This window comes from Thamnophis elegans, chromosome 2 (genome assembly GCF_009769535.1).
Source record: "Thamnophis elegans isolate rThaEle1 chromosome 2, rThaEle1.pri, whole genome shotgun sequence".
Classification (NCBI taxonomy): Eukaryota; Metazoa; Chordata; class Lepidosauria; order Squamata; family Colubridae; genus Thamnophis; species Thamnophis elegans.
Window position 1 is genome coordinate 21,621,197 of NC_045542.1, and position 23,334 is coordinate 21,644,530.

A 23,334-nucleotide genomic window follows, 5' to 3' on the forward strand; every position below is an offset into this window, starting at 1 on the left:
CGAAAATGAAGCCTACAAATACTTAGGCATTCTGCAGTTGGATAACATCAAGCATGGAGAAGTAAAAACTATTGTCAGGCAAGAGTACATCAACAGAGTTAGGAAAATTTTGAAATCTAAATTGAATGGTGGAAATACAATCAAGGCCATAAATACCTGGGCAATACCAGTTATAAGATACACAGCTGGTATAGTTAACTGGACACAAGCTGATTTGGACATTTTGGACCGAAAAACCAGGAAACTAATGACAATGCACTACAGTTTACATCCACATGGTGATACTGATAGACTATATCTGCCCCGAAAATCAGGTGGCAGAGGATTATTACAAGTGAAGCAAACAGTTGAAGAAGAAAAACATGCACTGGCTGATTATTTAAAAGAAAGTCAAGAACATCTATTAATCGAAGTAAAGAACAAAAATCTACTGAAGGCCCAACAGACGAAACAAGAATACAGAAAAGAGGTGATAAAATCAAGAATGGAGAGTTGGCAGAACAAAGCACTGCATGGCCAATTTCTGGAAAAAATAAAAGATAAAGTGGACAGTGAACAAACTTGGTTATGGTTAACAACAGGTACATTAAAGAAAGAAACAGAGTCACTAATCCTGGCTGCGCAAGAACAAGCTATCCGCACAAATGCCATTAAGGCCAAAATCGAAAAATCCTCTGATGATGCCAAATGCAGACTTTGCAAAGAAGCTGATGAAACTGTTGATCACATACTCAGCTGCTGTAAAAAAATCGTGCAGACTGATTATAAATTGCAGCACAATTCAGTAGCACAAATGATCCATTGGAATTTGTGAAAAAATTATAATATTAAAACAGCAACAAACTGGTGGGAACATCAGCCTGAAAAAGTCACCGAAAATCAGATGGTCAAGATCTTGTGGGATTTCCGTATACAAACGGACAAAATACTGGCACATAATACACCAGACATCACACTGGTTGAGAAAAATAAGGTCACAATCATAGACATCACAATACCAGGTGAGATAGCAGGGTCGCCGAGAAGGAACATGAAAAAATTGCAAAGTACCAGGACTTAAAAATTGAAATTCAACAACTCTGGCACAAACCAGCAGTGGTAATTCCAGTGGTAATTGGCATACTGGGTGCTATTCCAAAAGCACTGGAATTACATTTAAAACAGTTAAAAATTGACAAAATCACCATCAGTCAAATGCAAAAAGCCGCACTGCTTGGATCTGCACGCATATTACCTTACGACCTCTTAGGCCCCTGGGTGGGGCCCGACTAGTAATCAATCCCAAATCCAGCGAAACAACTGGCCGCTGTGATACAATTGCGCTATAACAACAACAACAACAACAACAACAACAACAATCTGTTCTTCTTCCTCCACCATCACCATGTTATTATTATTACTTTATTGTTGTTGTTATCTTTCCTTTCAGCAGGACAATCTGAGGCGGCATTTAGCCGAAACCAGTTGGAAAATCCGCTTCAATTTCCTTTCCCCCGCCTTTCACGCGTCACCTTGCCCATTGACGTGCAGGCGGGGAGCGGGCGGAGCGCGACCAGCCGTCCCTGAGAGGAGAAGAGAAGCCATGAAGAGGCGGGGTTAGAACCAGGTACGGCTGAAAAATCTATTGGTGGGGCAGAGAGGAGCGCCGGCCCCTCATTGGGCGTGTTGAGGGAAATTAGCAGAGGAGGCGGCGGCGGGGCGGAGTCGAGTAGACGGTGGTTTCCAGTTAATAGGCGGGTTACGGGACGGGGTGGCGGGAGGTGTCGGTTAGTTCCGAGAACCGGGACGGGGAGCTGAGGTACTGGTCTTAAGCGAGAGAGTCCTCCGTTGACTCGCGGGGCAGAGCGCTTGGCGTGTGGTGGAGTGGGGGGCGCGCGCGCGCGTGCGAGGGGAGAACCCGCGAGCTTCGCGGTCTTGTGAACGCGCGACGGTACGGGGATTGCGGTCTAGAGGGAGTCTGGCTTTTCACGAGTCTGGGTTATGATTCCTATTCTCAAGTGATCGAAGTAGAATGCCAAAAAAAAAAAAAAAAGGTTGCGCGTGTGATTGGGAAGGGAAACGTGTGAAATCTTCCTCCCTCGCCTTCCTTTACAAGAAAAGAGGGTATCTAGAATGGACTTGGAGAAAGGGAAGAAAAAAAAGAAATGAGAAATAAAAAATCTGAGGCTGTTTTAGGCTTTTTTTTTAAAAAAAATTCTAGACCCTCCTCATGAGAACCATGTTTTCCCTTGGCTCGCTAAACAATGTAATATTACAGTTGGTGTGAATGTATTTTTCACTGAGTTGAAGATGCTTTCATTTTCTAAGGAAAACAATTGGTTAAAAAGAGGGGGGAAAGGACAAAAGGGGGGGGGGTTATGTTCTTCCACCTAAGGAGACTTAGCTTCCTTTGGTCCCTAGAAAGGGGTTTTTCTCATTCTTGTCTACATTAAGCAATGCCCAAAAAAGAAAACTTTCAGCTTCTTCAGAAGAGAAGAGAGTATTATAATTTTAGAACAGGAAGTTAATATTCCCTAAGTGAAACTATATGGTGATGACATAATTTTTTTTCTTAAAGTTCATCATGTTTGTATGTGACTTACACAAAAATTGGCAAGTAGGATGTGAGGTGTTACTCTTTACCTGAAGACCATAGGGGCTTATAATCCATAAACTTTGTTAAACATTTTTTTAATGAAAGTATGTGAAATTTTTAGATTCCAGGATCTAGTTTTCACCATTTACTGTGTACAGTTAGATGTTTTGTGGACAGTAATATTGCTTTGTCCTGTTACAGTTGGTGGGGTCATGGTATTGACATGTTTAAATATCTTTCTCAAAAGTTATGACATTATATATAGATCGGAAATAAGGCTGTCATTTGTATGCCTTCTCCCTGTTTGCTGAGATGGATTCTTTGTCCATTCTAGAGTTGAAGAACACTATTTTTATTTCCTTGTTTATGATCTACCTTTGTTACTTTTTACAAATAACTCATATTCAGCACACCTTTCTACCTCCTATTTTCCCCACAACAACCCTGTGAAGTTGAGCTGAGAGAAAGTGACTGGCTCAAAGTCACCCAGCCGGTTTTTATAGCTATAGTAATATATTTATTACTCAGTTATCAGTGCCTGCCCTACCTCTATTGTTTCTCTTCCCAGCTACTATAATTACCTGATTTCTTTCTAAAGTAATGGGTAACAAAGTCTGAATAGATTTTTTACACCATATGGATAACTTTGGATGGTGCTAAACATGGGAAAAAACTTTTTTTTTTACCCTTAAACAGTTAAGGATAATCTAAGCCTATATCTGAACAGGGATAAGATGAAAATAATGTTATGATCAGAGAGTTTGAATGATGTAGATGTCAAGGCACCAGGCTAGAAACTTGGAGATTGTGAGTTCTAATCCTGATTTAGACCTAGAAGCCAGCTGGGTGGTACCAGTTACTCTCTCAGCCCTAGGAAGCAGGCAAGAGCTTTCTGAAAAATGTTGCCAAGAAAACTGCAGGCAGTCCAAGCAGTTACCTGAAGTCAAAAATGTTGGGTACCCTCACCCTAAAAGTTGTGATGGCATAATAACCCTCACCACCCTCCAGGCCTTCCGCATAGCCCTTAAAACCTGGCTGTTCCGACAGGCCTGGGGCTAAAGATCCGCTGCCCCTATCTCGAATGGTATGATTGTTGTGCTTTTTAACTATGTATAGTTTTGTGTTCTTGTTAAACTGTTTGTATCCCCGCTTCCCTTTTTGAGTTGTGAGCCGCCCTGAGTCCCCTTAGGGAAAAGGGCGGCATATAAATGAAATAAAACTCAAACTCAAAAAGTATTTGCGCTGTGCTTACATGGATGAAGGGAAAGTCTTATGGCACAATGCAGAAGAATAAAGTCAGGCTTTATAGCAGCAACTCAGAGATAGCCAAATGATGCCAGAACAAGCTGTAAGGGACACAAAAATGGCCTGAGAATAACGTGACATTTTGTGTGATTGCCACCACCTTGCTAGTTAATTGCTGGTGCTTGTCCTGGTCCCTTCCCAAAATTTGCTTGGATAATTTCTCAGTATCCCCAGTATCACATCAATTCAGAGCATTCAGAGGAATTTAGATGGTTCTTAGTCACAGGCGTAATTAATTGCTGCTACCTGGAGATAAGCCTGATGGGTCAAAAAGAGAAATATCCTTTTGACGTATGAGAGGCCAGGAATCCGGCTTTTATCATGTGTACTGATCCTATCCTGCTGCACTTCCTAGTGCATCTAAAAGTGTAAATAAGACACCTAGACTGAAACCCCCTCCACCTTCAAAAAACAGTCTGCCAGCTTAAAGAACCAGAATTGAATTAAAGTGGAGGTGATTATTAATTATCCTGCCTTTGGTGTTTTCTTTAGCCTTTTGAAAATGGCTGGCTGGCTGCTTCTTTCTAAAGAATCAAAAACTAAAGATGTCGTTTACTGATTTTTAGAAAACTAAACTGCAAAGAAAAGTAACTTGAATTATCGTTTATTTAGTGCAAGATACATTTTAAGTATTATCAAAATGTGGAATGGTGCATACTGTGGTTCTATTACTACATCTCTGCCCTAAAAGTATTGTGATAGAGGCAGCCTATGTTACGATGTTATGAATGTGGATATGGTGGTGATCTTATTACTGGAAATATTCAACTAGAAGCAGGATGGCCAATAATTTTGATTTCTATCCCCAGCAGAGGGTTAGACTTGATGGGCAGCATGGTCTACATTCCAACTCTGGTCCTAGAATCTTATGTGGGGGGAGGATTATGATATTTGAGCAATACATAATTTTTAAAAGCAGTACAAATGATTAAAAAGATTGAAAAGTACCTCACTCAGAATCCTAGACCTGTGGAGCTTTCTGTAATTGTTCTTTTTCATTTCTTTTCCTGCTCCTTTAAATAAGTTCAAAATACCATATACCATGGAGCTACATCCTCAGGCTAGATTGGGAGCAATTTGTTGACTCAGGATCATTTAGCTCAGTAAACTTTATAGCTGAAGGTAAAATTCAAGTCTAGATTTTTCCAATTTAGATTCATTTTATTTTGCATCATATATTTCAGAGTTGAGCTTTGACTAATCTTGTTTCAAATTAAACAATGGGTTTGAAGTGCTGGTATAATTGACATCACACACAATGTGAACAGCATTTCATTAATACTTCTTACCTGGCTTTTCTTTTCCCCTAGATATTTCTTATTTTATTTGGTTCTCTTCTCATTTATTCTGCTGCTTTATTAATTATCATAAATTATCACTCTTCATGATAATTAGGATTGATTCGGTGGTTGTATATCACCTTGATGTGCACAGTATGGGAGAACTATTCTAAAACTATATCTCTTGCTTCAACAAGTGGAATCCCTTGAAGTTTGCAAAATAATCAGAAGTTTTTCTTTTAACCATTCTCATACTAATCCAGTCCCCTCCCCCCAATCTGTTTGCCAGCTAACAATACTGCAAAGGCTGCAGACATTTAGAAAAGTGACAGGCACTATAAAGCTTTTCTACATGCTATCTTTCCTCATATTTTTTTTTCTTCAGAAACTTTTTTGCTTGAAGCAAACCTGGTTTGTGCTCTGAACCTGGTTAATGGGATGGGGGGGGGATTTAGCTATTTCCCTTCTCACTGCTTAATTCCTCTAATTAAAACCTCAGTTATTAAGGTCATAGTGCTCTCTGAACTTGGTTGTTTGCTTGCAAACATGTTTTCATCATTTGTTCATACTTTTTGTTGTGACTGTCTAATAAAAGTTCTGAAAACTAGATAAATCTAGTGAATGTCAAATTATCACTCTCCTATTAATTTCTTGGTTGGCCTTAGATCTTTCCAGTTCTGCTCGCATTTAAAATTTCCCCACAGTACTCATTTGGATAAGCAAACTTAAATATTTTACACATTACTTTTTGTATGTCATTCTCTCTGTTGGAAATGATAATTAGGTGTTTAAAAATCCAATAAGTGGTATTAGTTAATTTATTGGCCAAATTTTAATAAAGCTTTTATGCATATGCCAAGATGTGCTCATACACAACATTTCTCTTTTTCCAAGAAGTGCCTCTCCCTTGCATATTATCATTTACTTTTGCAATTCTTCCCTCTTTGGTTGCACTTCCAAGGAAAGATTGGCAGATGCTCCAAACAGAAGATAAAAATCCACCCATATTTTAGTCAAATGCTTTGGACTGAGATTCTTAAAAAAAAACATGTACTTTGCTCTGCTTATTAAAAGCCTCAGAAGGAAGGCCAAAGCCGAGCTGTAATTTCTGTTCAAGAATAGCACAGTGCATAATTTTAATTGGTCAGCCACATTGCTAAATAAAAAACAAATATTGCTGAGAACAAATGAAACACTTAATGAATGCTTCAACACTGAGCAAAAGTAAGACAAGTATGTGATAGTATGTGTTGTCATGTAATCATGGATAAATGTATAAATGCTTGTGATGTTATATGCTTGGAAATTGTGTATAAATGTAGGCGAAACAGAATAATTTGAGTACTGAATAAAGTATATAATACAATTAGTATGGATGTGAAACTGAACATATCAAAAGATCAAGGTAGCACTAGCACTTAGACATATACTGCTTCAAAATGCTTTACAGTCCTCTCTAAGCGGTTTACAGAGTCAGCAATATTGCCCTCAACAACAATCTGGCTCCTCATTTTACCCACCTTGGAAGGATGGAAGGCTGAGTCAACCTTGAGCCGATCTGCATTGAGGGAATTGAACTCTTGGCAGTGGAATGTAGAGTTAGCCTTCAATACTGCATTCTAACCACTGCACTACCATGGCACTTGGGGTTGATTGGTGAAAAGTATTGCAAGGTATATCAAATTCAAAAGAAAAGAAGTAAAATATAGTGTGAGGCAGGGAAGCAAAAATGGCTAAAGATTGTCTTTCAAGCCATTTTATTATATGAGAATTAAACATGTTGAAGAAAGATAAAATTTAAGTTGAATGAAGTAGAAATGAGCCAAAGAAGGGATGGATTAATCAGTGTTGAATAAATGTAGACTGAATACAAAAGTGATGGCCAGTACATAAGAACTACATTAAGGTGGTTTGGTCAAATCATAAAATGAATATATGGAAGTGTGAGAGGAAGGCAAAGGTTAAAAACTCAAGGTTGGTTGATGAGATCACCCAGAAGAGAGAGGCAAGAAGTCTAACGAACAAATGGCAGCCTGCCAAGAAAGCAGTATATGGATGCAGTGGAAATAAAGATGGCTTCCCAGAATAGAAAGCTATGGAGCAGTCTAGTGAGTGGTGCTGATGTAAACCAAATTGACTCAGATTTTATTTTTCTTTATTTCCTTCCTTTAATAATTTTGCTTTTACTGAGGCATTGCACCATATTATTTAAGATGAAAAGGAATAGCATGATGGGTAGGTGGTGTAAGTATGTATATAGTTACTATGAAGATAATAACCTAGCTAAGTACAATATTGCAATATACACAGTTCATTTTTACTTTTATTCTGTAAGTCAAGTAATACCAAATAAAGAATAAGTTCTTTAAAGAGATTTGAGGTCTGTTGGTTTTTGGCTTTGGGTCCATTTGTTGTGTGTGTATCTTCCCTCCCCCCCCTCCCCCCCCCCGTCTCTCCACATGATCAAAATTTGGGTGCTTGATAACTGGCAGTTGTACTGTCCTGGGATCATGTGATCACCATTTGTAATCTTCCCAACCAGCTTCTGACCAAGTCAATGGGGGAAACCAGATTTGCTTAATGACCTTGTGATTCACTTAACAACTGCAGTGATTCACTTAACTACTCTGGCAAAAAAAGGTCACGAAATGGGGAAAAACTCACTTAACTGTCTTGTGAAAAGAAATGTTGGGGTCAGTTGTGGTCATAACTCGAGGAGTACCTGTATTCTGTCAAAATCTGATAATTTGTTAAAGTTTTATAGAAATTAGACAGAGTTGCTTTAAGACTTGCCTTGTTCTGTGTCATGCTGTCCTCCCACACTAAATATTGGGTAGTGACTCATCTTCCTTTAAAGGATAGATTGCTGTAGCATTAATTTGTTTTATTTCTGAAAGCTACTTCTCCAAGTTCAAATTTATTTTTGAGACTCTTCAAACTTCTGGGAAATTACTGCCCACAGAATACATGGGATCATCACTTAATTTTAACATGTATGTACTTAGTCTCTGGATTTGAACTTTGAGGAAATAAAAATCACCAACAGTCCTACTGCTAGGCACTTAAACATTTATATTGACACATTGAAATGTTCTATTTCTAAATCTGTATAGCTCATAACTACCATAAGATATACCATTTAACTTTGTCGATCTAGAATTTTTTTGTTTGCTAGTTTTGCCTATCTCTGATTCTGTCTAAATTCTTCATCCATTTACTCAATACAGTCTATAATTTGTTCCAGTTCTGAATCATATTTCACCAGCAATTTAGAATAAGGCCAGCAATCATTCCAAAGTTTGTTTTTAAGATTTAAAGATTTTAAAGTTTTAAAGATTTTAAAATTCAGCCAAATTTGTGAGACTGCCCTTGTTTTTTTAATTCCTTTGAAACAATAGTACTTATTTGAATTTATTGGAACCAATCCAATTCCAAAAAGAAAGTTTTAAAGAATTTCCATTTTTGTCTTATTGACAATTAAATCTTGCTGTCTCTGTAATTTTTTATATTTGTAGTCAGTCTATTTACTATTGGGGTTTGGGCCTTTGTTGCTTTGACAATCTACAACATGACTTAATGGGCAATGAATTTCTAATTCTGTTAGTGTGTACACAATTGTGTCAGTGCTATGTGTCTCCCATTTGTCCTTATGTTACACTCATTTTGTATATAAATACAGGTAGTCCTCAAATTATGACCATACTTGAGCCCAAAATTTGTGTTATTAAGTGAGAAATTTGTTAAGTGAGTTTTGCCCCATTTTATGGCTTTTCTTGCCACATTTGTTAAGTGAACCACCAGCTATTAAATTAATTACACCGTTGTTAAGTGAATCTGGTTTCCCCATTGACTTTGCTTGTCATAAGGTCGCAAAAGGGGATCACATGACTCTGGGACACTGCAACCGTCATAAATTTGAGTCAGTTGTCAAACATCCAAATATAAATGAAGATGCTACAATGTGTGAAAAACAGTCGTAAGTCACTTTTTTCAGTGATGATGTGACTTTGAGCGGTCACTAAATGAACTGTTGTAAGCCCAGGACTACCTATATAATGTGAGCAAGGCCAATGTCTATTCATCTTTTCAAGTACTGTAAGCTGTATAAAAAAGAACAAAGCCAGCTTGGTCAGGATAAGCCCTATTCAGTTAGTTAGATAAATCTATAGTCGGAGTATGTGGTAATGCAGCGTATATACAGTATTCCTCAACTTACAGCCAGAGGTGAGTTGCTACCAGTTCACACCGGTTTGGGTGAACTGGTAGTGGAAATTGTTACTAGGTTGCTGAACGGGTAGGGATGGCAGGTTCAGCACACCCCCAAACCTGTTCCCTAGTCGCTGCAACATGATTTTTTGGACATATTTAAGGTTCTGCACATGTACAGACCTATTTACAGGAAACTGCGCATGTGGACAAGCAAAATGAGCGCGCACAAATTGCGCATACACCAAACCTGCAGAAGCCCACCCCTGCTTACAACCATTTATTTAGTGACCATTTGGAGTTACAAGAGCACTGGAAAAAGTGACGTACAACTGATACAATTACAACCGTCATACCATCCCTGTGGTCACATAATCAAAATTTGTACAGTGGCAAATAGGTACTTGTTTCTAATGACTGCAGGCTTCTAGGATGTTGTGATTGCCATCTGCGACCTTTCCAGCAGACTTCCAACCGGAAGCAGATTCATTTAACAACTGTGGTATTATCTGAACAACTGGAACTGATTTGCTTAACCATGGCAAAAAAAGGCATTAAATTGGGTGGGACTCACTTAACAACTGCCTTGCTTAACCTCGGAAATTCTAGTCTCAATTCTGGTTGTAATTTGAAGACTATCTATACTCAGATGTGAAATATATGTGTATAATTTGGGCAACTACTTACTTGTTTCATTGAGAAAAACATTTTAATTATTAGCATTTCCACATTTTATGAGCACTTCTTGTAGTCTCAGTGAACAGGCCATTCATTAGGTCAGGAACTTTCTGCACTTTTAGGAATGGAAAAAGGAATTGTTTGTTCAGATTCTAAGGAATATAAATGGCAAGATAAACCAGAACAAAAGTCCAACCTGATAAGACAGGGCAAAGGCTGCTAAAGGTGTTAAATTTACTTTGATACATATTTTTCTGAAATGGCTTTTTCACATGCACCGTGATTTGAACTACAAATTTGGTGTGTAAATTAAGCATCTCGGAAACTTTTGGGATCAGTTTTGGATGAATACTCTACAATTCCAAGTACAATGACATTGGGAACTTAGTAGTTAGGGAGGTAAATAGCAAGCAGTGACATAGGTTGTGCCATATTAACTAAGCAAAATAAACACATAATTATGGCAATTATGTCTTATCCTAAGTTACTTAATTGAGTCTGGTGACTTGGGGAATTGATATTTTAAAAAAAAATCAATCTGTAAATGATGGAATTCATTTTCTATTCTAATTATATTGTTTCTTTTTTTAAAAAAAATCTGAACCATTCCCATTAGTAATCTCTATAAACTGAGATTTAAACTGAAGAATAATGTTTAGGTGTTTCAAAAATTGGATGAGTTTGTGATCTTTTTCCTTAAAATAATTTAAACATTATGAAAGCATTCCCAAATGGTAATTGATTTGGGACTGAAATTTTAAATGCAAGGTATTTAAATGTGTGCCTGTTGAGAACTGTTACCTTTTTAAAATCCAAGGAAATGAAGCTTTCTGTGTGCTTTCATAAAGATTCAATTTAAAGTATAGAGAGTTCCATGTACTGATTTATTTTGACTACAAAATTCATGTATGTAATTGATGGCACTTTTATTTACATATGGGTAATCCTTATGGCTGGTTGTTTAATGACCATTTGAAGCTACGAATGGGCTTTTAAAAAGTTATTTATAACCTGTCTCTAAAGTTACAACTCCTATACCATCACCACCTCCATAACCAGTTGATTGCATTTTGGGCATTTGGCAACTGACTTGCATTGACACCCGGTTGCACATCCCAAGGTCACATAACCACAATAGGCAACTTTGACAATGGCACCAGAAAATGGCAAAAAACATTGCTTGGATATGCTAGATTCAGTTAGCGACCACATCGTTGAATTAAAAATCACACAATTTGCTTAATGACCATGGGGTCTTGATTTACAACTGCAGTGATTTACAACCAAAATTCTGGGCTCCATTGTGACCATAAATTGAGAACTACCTGTAGAGTATATAAGTAAAACATGTAAGAGGTACATTTTGTATTGGACAGCTCCTATCCCTGTTCTTATTTTTATTAATTGAATATTACTTGCTCAACTGAACTTTCTGTTCCAGGCTTAATATTGTATGAAAACTCTGGTGAAATACATGTCTGTTTTATATTTTGTGATTTCAGAATTTGCCTCCTTGGATAACACTAGATTAGATTGGCACAAGGCTTACTACATCTCTTCTTCAAAACTTCAAAATAACATTGGTAAGAACATCGACATTTAATTATGATTTATATTGTTATTTTGGTTAACTTTTAAATGGTTTTTGTATTTTGGGGGGGTATATCTGTAAAAAATACGGCAAATAATTTACTTGTGTTCTGCTTTGGCATTTTCTGTATAATTCTCTAAACAATCTCCAAATAGCATACATACATGAAGGTGTGTGCGAGGATGTGCTTGTGTAATTTGGCTCTAACCTTTGGGTACAGATGGATCTGAGTGAAATGAAGGATCTGTGTTCTTTGGCAAATTATTTAGAGGTGTATTATATTTGTTGGACAGCTGATTCGCTCTTTTATTCTATACTTTTATTTTTTTTAAATGTTTATGTTCTTTCAGGAGTGATCTTTGGAACAGCTTACATCTAAAATTAAACAATAAAAATTGAAATGCCACCAGCGTATTCTTTAAAAAAAATTATGAAAGTGCTTGCACATTTCTTCTAACTGCAATACATATTTTTAGGTTTAATTAATTCTGGTACTGATGCATTGATGAATTTTCATCACTTCATAGCAGCCATCTGTAAAGACAGGGGTTGAATCCTGTTTCCCTCATTCAAAGTACCCAAAGATATGTGATTACTCTTATATTAAGCTCAGAGACTAATTCAACAGTTCATATATTAACATTTGAACCAAGAATGATGTCCAAAAACATAATACAAATGGTAGCAGAATTTGGAAGGGCAAGGGCAAAGTGTTCTTTTAACCATGTCAACTCTTTCACACATATGTTAATTATTCAAATAGATGAACTAGTCAGATATTTGTTTAGTGGCATAGTTAGCTATGATGTTCCTCCCTAATATAAGATTACCCATGTGTTGGATCAAGCATCTTGAAGCATCTTGTGTCCGGCATTTTGTTTCTCACACTTGCCAACCAAGTTTCCCTACGATGTTTGCAAATAATAAGTGGAGATATATTCCTCTCCTTACAGGGTTCTACTGCAGCTGATATTTGGACACTGCATATTGTTCTTAACCTTTAACTAACATAAATCTCAAGAATAATAGCATGTGGTATACATATCATTTTATCCATCCCCTTTTTAAAATCATCCAAGTTAGTAGCCATCATCACGTCTTGTGGTGAAAAAAATTCCACAATTATGCTTTTTTGTTTGTTCTCAGTCTCCTTCCAACTGGTTTGTTTTAATGATCCCCCTAACATTTTGAGAGAGGAAGAAGCCCTCCAAACTGTACATAATTTTATACATTACTTCCATCACATTTCCCTGCATTTTCCTTTTTTTAAAGTAAGGTTTCCAGTTATCTGTTTTTTTCTCACATAAACAGTTTCTGAGCCATCTCATCATTTGTATCCTCTGTTTTCTTCTCTTTTTCTGCTTCTCTTCTAATTCTTTTTCAAACGTAACCAGAACGATATATAGTATTTCAGTTAAAGACATGTCATAGGTTTCATAATGGGATTAACCTATAGGCAGTTTTATTTTCAGCCTTTTTCCTAATAAGGCCTGGCACGGAATTTTGCTTTTTCATATCTGCCATAAATTGAGTCAATATCTTTAAATTGAACTGTTCACTATGACTTAATAACTCATTATATTCATGCTCTTATAAATCACATTTGCAAGATTGCCCAGTTCCAAATGACTCTAGGTAGAATAAAAATAGAATATAGAAAACAAAGAGGGAACAGTGCTTTACCTAGAAGGAACAATATGCAATCTATCTAACACACACACACCGCCCCCCGCCCCCCAAGGAACCTTCCACGGGATAAAGGGTTCACTTTGTTTATTTATATTGCCTTATACCATAGTAGTTCACGAAGTAGTATTAACATAAAAATAATAATAAGAAACTACTTCAACAACAATATATAGTTTGTAAATAGTTGTATTGAAGAACGTCTAAGAGTACAGCTCTATTGCTAAAGCAGTCATCTCTCTGCCCAATATTTGCCTCACCTCATTTGGAAAAGAACCTTAGCTGCTGATTTACTGATTATTAAGCTAATCTCTGAGGTACTGAGACGTTTTCGCCAGATGTTTATATCCTGTCTTTTATCCAGAAGGGCTTTGATAGAGAGTCACCTGTCATATTAAACCTGTCTGCTTAATTAAACCTTAATCCTTTTTATGTGGTGCCTTAAACATGATCAGAGACTCCTGCATGGTAAATACAGAATTCCCACCTGTTCTAGTTAGGATTTTCCAGAATTTGAAACCTATAGGTAAACTATAATATTAAATTCCACTTCAGGTTCACCTAAGGTAGCAACTGCTTCTCATCCACTTAACTGTGGAAACGATAACCACCAAGATTAAGGAGCTATAAAGGTTTGGAACAAGAAGATGGCATGTGTGCTCAGTTCTACCAGCCAGGCAAAACCTGTCTGCTTAGCTTGGGAAGTTGTCAGAATTCAGCAGTTTTTAATATCTGAAAGTTCTTGAAAGTTTAAGATTTGTGGGAGATAGTGTTGATTAAGCACTGACATTTATGTGCAGACACACATATAAATGTAGTGTGTTGCATTAGAATAACTGTAATCAGTTACCTCTTTCTAGGATGAATGACAGTAACTGGGACATCAGTCTTAATTATTTTTGTTGTAATATAGGGAGTTATAGTAATAAAGGAATATGCCTCCAAGGTGAGAATCTGATATTTTCTGGGAGTACTCTCCCGTCCTAAATAGGGAGTTATTTGAGATGAATATGTATTCATTAGAAGTTGAAACATACTATAATTAGCATTATGATTTGGTATAGAATGCTTAGAATCTAAAGATTTTGTTGGCATATTTGTGATTGTTTATACATGGAGTAGAATTGTTGCTTTCCTGACCTTGGACTATATGTAAAGAATCTTTTTAGAACTGTTAAGTGGTAATAAAATAAGGATGGTAGTTCAGACTGTAATTATTCCAGCCTTCAGTTGCTTCTTAGAGAAAAAATATTAACGAAATATGGGTGCTTCTGCTTGAAGTTTAATATTGCATAGTAGTTCTACTTTATTCAAAAATTTTGTAAAGGGCCTGGATTATATCATCTTCCATTTGTTTCTAGTAACCTTGTCAACCCACAAAAAGGAAACTTACTGCTTTTAATATTTCTGATTTTTTCTAAAAAAATTGGAAATTAATTTTTTAAGTGGTAACAATACAAGCAAATTCCTTAGTAGTCTCTGATTTGAGGTATTCATGACTTTCCATTCTGTTGATGGAAGATTTCCAAAAATTACATGAAAATAGAAGTAGTTATTTAGTGATCCCACTATGGCCATACACAAAAAAGTAAAGTGAAAAAGCAAAAAGGAGCAGTAAGTGGATTTCATATTTAAAAATGGAAAGATCAAAGAGGAAAGGAGTGCAAGGCAACAAGAAAAGGAAAGGAAAAAAGGGACTTCAACTTATTTCAGTTCAGTGGAATATAAAGTACAGTTACAGCCTCACCTTTTTGCTTTACATTTCTTAGTAGATGCATGCCTTTTCTATAACAACAGAGTTAATCAAGTAATCTAAACCTAAGACCAAAGTTTCATTTTTTTCTCTTTTGAGCATAAAGTCCAGAAGCTATTTCTAAGTGGAAATAGATTTCATATTTACATAAAGATGTAGAATGTCTTACTTGGGCCATCTGACTGATTTTATTCTCATTGATCCCATGGTTTAAAATACATTTGATCAGTTCTTTGATGAACATGACCCAGAATCTAGTGTTGCTACCTAACCAGAGTTCCAAATACAGTGGGACTGTATTTATAATGCACAGTGGTTCATGTATTCTTTACTACTGCTTTATGTAATATGGTCCTTAATGAGGTGGGACTGGTAATAGGTGGCATGATTTTACAAGTTAGCATTGGCATGATGGTGTGCATCTTAGATGAGATCCCGGTTGATGTACAGATCTGCTTTCCTTCTTTCATCTTGGCCTTTTCTTTGGCCCCATAATCCTTGCTTACGACCCCAATTGAGGCTAATTTTTTTGTTGTTAAATGAATTTTGCCCCATTTAACGAGTTCTTGATACTGTTGTTAAGTGAATCACTATAGTTAAGTCAGTTACATGGTTGTTAAGTGAATCTGGCTTCCCCATTGACTTTGCTTATCGATAGGTTGCAAAAGGGAATCACATGACCCTGGGACACTGTAACCATGATAAATTTGAGCCAGTTGCCAAGCAACTGAATTTTGATCATGTGACCATGGGATTACTGCAAAAATCATAACTATGACAAAAAGTCATAAGCCACATTTTTCAGTGCCATTGTAACTTTGAATGGTCACTAAATGAACTTGTGTAATTCGAGGACTACCTATATACCCACCTATGACAGTATCTCTGAAAGCATAAGAAAAGGCAAATATTTTTTAGATGCCCCACAGGAAATTATGTGATAGGGTGTTCCTCTCAACTCAGTCTTGGATACTAGCATCTAAGTGCAAACCCTAAATTTTCTTTTAACACACGTAAGCTATTTCTTGGAGCTGCAATTTGAACATTAATAGTGTCCAGAAATCCTGTACAACTGAATATGTTTTCCTTAAAAAAAATATTGACATTTGCTGGGAAAATGACAAAAAAGTCACAAAGAATCAGCATTACACGTTTTGGACAACTCTCTATTAATTTGAAAAGAACTAGAGTTCCAGATAGACAAAATAGCAGGAATGAGGGAGTGCTTAACTTATTTTTTCCCCCTTTTTGGACTTTACCATTTTCTTTTTAGCTCCTCCTGGAAGAGGTCCTGAATCTTTCTCCTTGTGAATAGAAAGTAATATTCCAGTAAAATTTCATACCCACAAATGCTGTGAATATCCTTGTTTCTGATGCTGTCTTTGATTTTTTTTAAAAAATTAATGTAATGGAATAGCGATGCTTTTAAAAGAAAAGGAAAGCATGCATTTTTGTAATAAAAGATATCTTGATACAAACAGAGCGTGTCACAATGGTAAATGAAGTGTTCAATAGGGCCTGTGGAGTAAAAATGATATAAATGAATGCAGCTGCACTGTATCTGTGTTTCTGTATAAAGCAGTTTGAAACCTTCTGGTTTGCTTTCCCAGTTTGCATGCTCTGAGCATTGCTGTGTGTCTCCATTTGCAAGTTTAGGATTCTCAGAAGACACATAAGCCAATCAGTGCCCATCCTCTATGTTTCTAGCTTACCAACAGGAGTGTGCAAAGAGTTTCCCAGCAGCTTCCTTCTGACTTTGTGTTCAGGAATAATAATACAAAAGCAAAAGCAAAACAAAACCATCACTGCTGCCTACCTTTCGACCTTATCCATGTTTTTTCTGGATTTATCTCAATGTGCATTTACCTGGGTTTTTTAAAGGAATCTGAAAGGTGCTTTAGACTAAAAGAAGTTGTGTAGATGAAAGATGTTTTAAAAATGTAGGGGGGGGGACTCCATTGACCTCTCCCCCCTTCCCCCATCCTTCCCATTCATCTAGAACATAGCTAACTGTTGTTTTAAGAAGCTTCTGTAGTTGTAAAAACAACCTGGTGATGTGTCAGCAACGTTGCAACCAGAAGCTTTTTCAAGCGCTGCAACCAAAGAGGCTGGATCCAGGGAGTGATCGGCGATAAGCGCTGAGCAATTCATATAGGAAGAGAGAAACCCTAAAGAATAAGGCGGTGAATAGGGAACAGGGAGAGGGGGTGTATTTCATTGCGCCTGCTGTAATAGCTAACTTGAAGCCCGGAAGCCGGGAGGTGTGGTAGGACAAGAAATCTTTCCAGTGAGAAAATAGCTTGCTCTTCTTGGAAACTTTGTCATTCGAAAGAAAAATGTTGTTTCCAATGAACTGAAGGTCAGAAATAAATTGATTCAGCTTCCTAAACAAACCCCCAACTCCTAACTTTTAAATTATTGGAAAAATCTGGCCTCTATTTTTTCTAACGCAGGAAGGAGCACTTTCAACAGAGGTGGGTGGCTCTCAGTGTTCTGTATCTGCTTTTTTAAATTTGGAGTAGTAATGAATCCTAGATCAGCTAAAGATATTTTTTTTAAAAACTGCAAGATTTTCTGTGAGATGGAAGGGATCCCTTTCCTTAATTAAAGGACTAGGAAGAATATTGCTTTGAAGTAAACTGTCACTGCTGAAACAAAAGGCCAAATTTCACTCTGTGTGTCTGTATTTAATGTTTAACTATGACTGGAAAGGCAGAAAGAATGTGCAAAGAATTATGATTTTATTGTTATAGTACTATTATTAATCTCCCCCCACTCCTTTGAAACAAGTATCCCTGCCAAATGATATCAAGTTTAAAGTTTGGGATCTGTTAGATTTGCAGCACATACCAAGAATTGGATATGGAATAGAACCGTGATGGAAAACCTATGGAACGGTGTGCCAGAGGTGGCATGCAGAGCCATCTCTGTGGGCATGCGTGCAGTTGCCAGTTGCTCTTCTGCTTCCCAGCAAGCACATGTGGCCCGGCCAGCTGGTCTTCAGGCTTCTAGCATTCCGGCATGCACACATGTGCGCATGCACACACATGTTCCGTTTTGGGCACTTGGTGCTGAAAAGGTTTGCCATCATTGGAATAGAATGTTGCTCTTAAAGAAGCTGGTGTATCAAAAAGTGTATATATATTGACAAGAGCCTTGCTTTGCAAGATATACTTGTTAAAACGGGTTGTAACATGGCTTGCAGTTTTAATGAATGACTAATGCGTTTAGAATTCTTTGTAAAATGTTGCAAAATGTTTTTTTTTTTAAAAAATGTTGTGATCTATTGAAGCGTTTATGGGCACAATTTTGCCCCCCCCCTCCCCGACTTATTTGATGAGTAATTCAAGGCATTAAATAGAGACAAAACTTCAGAAGTAATTTGATTTATTTGAAAGTTGCACAGGCTCTAATAACAATTGCTCTGAAATTTATTTGCTGTCTTCAAAGACAAAGCTAGTCAAAATGCATGACAACTTTTAATAGAGGATAAAAACATATTTTTCTTAGTATGATCACTGCTGCTGCTAACATGCATTTGGAAATTCTGTATGTGCTTTTTCAGAATTAAGCCCATTTAAATCAGGAAAAACATAGAAAACTACAGTACAGAATGCACATGTGTTCTTACGTACTGTATTTATGAAAACTTTTCCCCCACACAAACAAGAACATCTTTATTTTATAATGATGTTTATGGAATGAGTGAAGTCCAGTCAGTCCAGGAGATTCTTATCTGAAATCCAACCTGAGCATAACCGAACCAGATTAATATCCTCAGAAGTAATGCTAGAAAAGAAATTAGCAATTGGAAGCTGGTGCTTTTCGCCATGCCTCTGAGTCACGTGTGACAGTTACTCTTAACAGAATGTAAATTGCCTGTTCAGTGGGATCAAGCAGTCACTCACTGAATGCACAGTTCAAAGGAGGTGCGCTTAAGTCCCGTGCCAAACTGCAGGTAAATTTTTAATCTTGTTTCTACTTTAACTGAAATCAGCCTCCAATGTAATCCTTTAGCATTTTAACATATGCACAAAGCTCAGTTTTTTATTTTGTGATCAAGCTGTTTAAATGCTGTCAAAAAGCAATAAGATCCATATGCAATCCTTCATAAAGTGAAGGCAGATTTAAACGTTTCTCAAAATATTGTAGCATAATAGTTGTAGCAATTAACTTTCTCATTGAATGTTAATGTTTAAAATAGGCATAAACATAATTTTTACCATACTTTTTCCTCTTAAAAGTTTGCTTCTTCTGGCCTGGTAGGGCACATTGTTTTTGTGTACCTTCATGTCAGTTTTTAAGACCTGGAGACAGTTTTTTTAGGAAGGCTTTTCTGATGTTATTTGCCATTGCCTCCTTCCCAGGGCTGAGAGAGAATGACTGGCCCAAAGTGACCAGTTGGCTTCATGCCTAGAGCAGGACTAGAACTCATGAGGTGTTTTTTTTGTTTTGTTTCTAGCCTGATGCCTTAACTACTACACCATACTGTCTAATAGGGCAGACTACTCAAGAAAATAAATGTTCTTGGCAAAAAGTGAAGAATGCCTACAGCTATGACTGAGTGTACAGAGTTCAACATTATTGTTAACTTGCTCTTTTGTTCTGTTTCTCAGAAAAAAGGAAATACTTTTAATACTTAAATTAGGAAGGCAGTGTCCATCAGTTGGATTCCTAAGTGATGTATGTAGGAAGAACAATCTTAAAGCTGAAGTGATCTTTCTAAAGAAATCCTAAGCAGATATGAGAATCTTTTTGTCTTTTTATGCAAGTCAGGAATCTATTAGAGAGGGACTGATATGGCAAGTTCTTAGTTCAAAATACACAAATTTGCATGTTTTCCTCCAACTAAGTTACATTGGGAATTAACACATGTATGAAAATTTAATTTTAACATTTCTTTAAAAAGGACTTTTAAGCAAAATAACTTATTAGAATTTGTAATGCAACAGGCAAATAAATATTAATTAGGACTACTGCAACATCATTAAATTGATGAATGTTCCAAAGCTAACATTTGAACGAAGAATGTACATTATTCCAAAAGTTCCATTTACACTAAGCATAGTGTAAATGCAAAATTTCAGAGGATACTTGTAATTAATAAAAGTGACTATGTTTTAAATGCAACAAAACCTGTTGAAAAGACTTTCCATTAAATAATATCACAAGACAATAAGCTTATGTGATACATGTAGCAGCTGGAAATATTTGCAATAACACTGGTTTGAAGAATGGTTTCTGTTTGAATTATTTTGTAACAAAAAGAGTTCACTTGTATAGTAAGATCTAAATGTGGATGGCATGTGTAACTATAGAAGAGCGTTCTGGGGTGTAGGAACTGAATCCAAATTTGATTTAGTCCTTTCCATACTGCTAAAGTGAAGCACTGAATTACATGCAAACGGAGATACAGCTGAAAAGGAGCACCTAATATTGACTGAGTCAGCAGAGCATTTTGATTCTATCTAATGCACACTTTTGAAAAAAAAAAGTCCTATAAATCTTAATTTCTTCTTCCCATTTCATTTCCTTGTCATATTATACTATAAGCCGGATGTGCCTTTGTTATGTTTGAAATCTCTTCTGCCTCAGACCTCAGCTTGATGTTTTTGCTTCAGATTATTATTTTTCTATTGTTGTTGTTGTTTTTCTTATTCTTAATTGAGTTTTGTTGCAGATCTTTTTGTGATTTCTGGATGAAGAGCATTATATAAATATAATAAAATATACATATAAAATAATAAAGACATTATCATTGCGTAATACATAATGCAATATTTGCATGGTGTTCTTCAACACAGATACCTCCATAAGATAGGAAAATATATAAGGTTGTAGGTATTTTTTGTTTAGCAACTGCCTCATTTTGCAACCGCCTCATTTAGCAACCTTTTGTATGTACAAAGGTTTTGAAAAGTAATTTTTTACAATAAATATTTGCATTTACGATCTTTGAAATTTGGTAAGGCAGAAAAAAGCTATAATAAAATAAGCACAGTTGTGGCTTCACTTAGCAACAGGTTCACTTAATGACAAAGTTGGCAATCCCAGGTATGGTTGCTAAACCATGACTACTTGTGATGCATTTTTATTTTGCTCTATGACAACATAGTTTGTGTGACCTATTTGAGGATGTCTGGATAAATTGACAGCAAAGAACTTGGAAAATGAGATTTATCACATACACAAAAAAAGGAAAAGGACCTTTGAACAGGATTTTTGAAGGAAATACTGGCATAGTAAGAATAATTATATAAAGGCAAAAATTGAAGTGAGGAACTCAAAAGACTGCAAGTAGACAGGGAGATAACTGTATGAAAAGTAGCAGTCTAGACCAAGAAAAACAAAGCCGTTATAGTATCATTCGTATTTTGTTAAGATAGATATATATCATTTATTAGCAATCTTGGGTAGTTCAAACTCCCCTGATAGGGAATTCAGGGATCAGAAAGCTGAAGTGAAGCATTTTATCCAACCAAGCTGGGTTCTTGGTGGTTTTTATTGTTCATTATTTTAAGAGAGGGAAAAATATCACCTTCAAATTATGTTCAACTCTCAAACTTTTATATGGCATAAAATTGTGTTTATTTAGCTGAATCTAAATACATGGTAGTTGATCTTTTGATTTAGGCAATCATCCATTGAAACATTATTTAAAGGGTGGGAACATGGCACATTCAGTTGAAGAGTGGGAGCTGTCCACTCAAGGCAACCTATAATATCTGTCTAACCTCTTTAGGCCACAATTGGGCTACAATACTGGAGGTAAGCCTGGTGAGAAGGAAGTGGCAAAATGGGGGAATGGGAGCTAAGCTGCAAGGATATTGAACAATTTAGCTTCCATTAGTTACTTTCAATATTGGCCTTCCATTCTATTTCCATTTGATTAGAGCAATTCAGTTGCAAACAATGACTGTTCTAGTCTTGGTGATGAATGCAAGATGAGTATACCTTCACAAATAATACTTCTTTTCTTGCCAGTTTCAAACTACTGAAAACCTGCCAGTCCCTAGTCTTAATCAGAAACTGGAAGGGGGAAAGCCATACAAGAGAGTGGATGAGGTTGTTGAATTTCACAGTTGGGTTTCCAAAGCATGTCTTGGTGTATGGATATAGCAAAATTGGTACTAAAGGAAGTATAAGCACTGATGTCATTTTTAAAATCCATCTAGAAATTGCTTGCTAGTATATAATATAATGTGATTCCAAGATGCTGATACAGTTCTTTGTACTAGTATTCGGAAGGTATGTTATCAGTCTTTTCCTTATTTATGAAAATAATAATAACACAGAAAGAAATTGTCAGAGTATGTACTAGGCATGGCAGTAAATCTGAGGTCTTTAGAAACTCAGCCCTATAGTCAGTACTGTAATTAGATTACAGCAGCAGATTTGTAGATTCCACAAGGCTAAATGGGTTATTTTATTGCACATACAAAAAAAATATGTGGAAGATTTGCCTACTTAGAAATCAAGCCTAGGTCTTTTCCTCCCTCCCCCTCCCCAAATCAAAGGACCTTTGATTGTTATTTTTCTGGCTTCAAGAATCAAGAGACATGTGTTTCATGTTTACATAACAATTCTATCAGGCGTGGCTTGGTTCCTGCCTTATGAGGTTCGGCTCTTACAGGGTTGGGAGAAATATTGCCAGTGGAAGACAAAGATTTGAAATTCATTCCCTTCATCAAAATTCCATAACCAAGGCAGGATAAAATAAAATAAATATATTTTTTTTTTGCTTTGGAGTGCCTAAAAATCTTCAACAAATTGAAATTATCTACTTGTCTATGTAAATTATTCAAAAAAGCAAGCCATGTATTGATTCCCAAAGTGTTTGGTAAACCTTTGTTTTGTTGTCAAAACAAAGGTTTACTATGCATTAGATCAGCTGTGCATTAGATCAGGGGTGTGAAACTTGTGGCCCGTGGGCCAGATGCATCATGTGCTGGCCTATCCTGTTTTAGCAAAAGGGAAAAAAATCATGATACGTAAAGTGATTACTTAAAGAGTTTAATGTTGATATTGTAGGCTTTGAAAGCTTTAAATCAATTGCCTTATTAACTCCTTCCAAAATTAGTCTTAATTATGTTTTAGTATTCTAATTATGTATGTATTTTTTCCTCATTTTAATAGCTGATAATACTATTTTCCTTTCTTATTTGTTCACACTTGTATAGAAATCGGTATTTTTCTCCCTAAAATATCAATGTATGCCTTCTATTATGCTAGTTCTTTTTTTACTTTCTAAATATATGCA

The 23,334-nt window shown here is 36.3% G+C and overlaps 1 protein-coding gene across 6 annotated transcripts in view; it reads left to right on the forward strand.

The window, feature by feature from the left end:
- The first annotated feature begins 1,710 nt into the window (after positions 1–1,710).
- The window catches only part of VDR (vitamin D receptor), a 92,692-nt gene continuing 71,068 nt past the window's right edge, over positions 1,711–23,334 (forward strand). For 2 of the 6 annotated variants that reach the window (XM_032209385.1, XM_032209389.1), the window contains exon 1: positions 18,934–19,032. The gene's annotated coding sequence lies outside the window, so the exon portion shown is untranslated. Of the gene's footprint in view, positions 1,799–1,826; positions 1,931–11,546; positions 11,628–17,355; positions 17,549–18,933; positions 19,033–23,334 lie in introns of those variants that run through there. The other 4 variants (XM_032209386.1, XM_032209387.1, XM_032209388.1 and 1 more) reach the window with 4 other exon arrangements.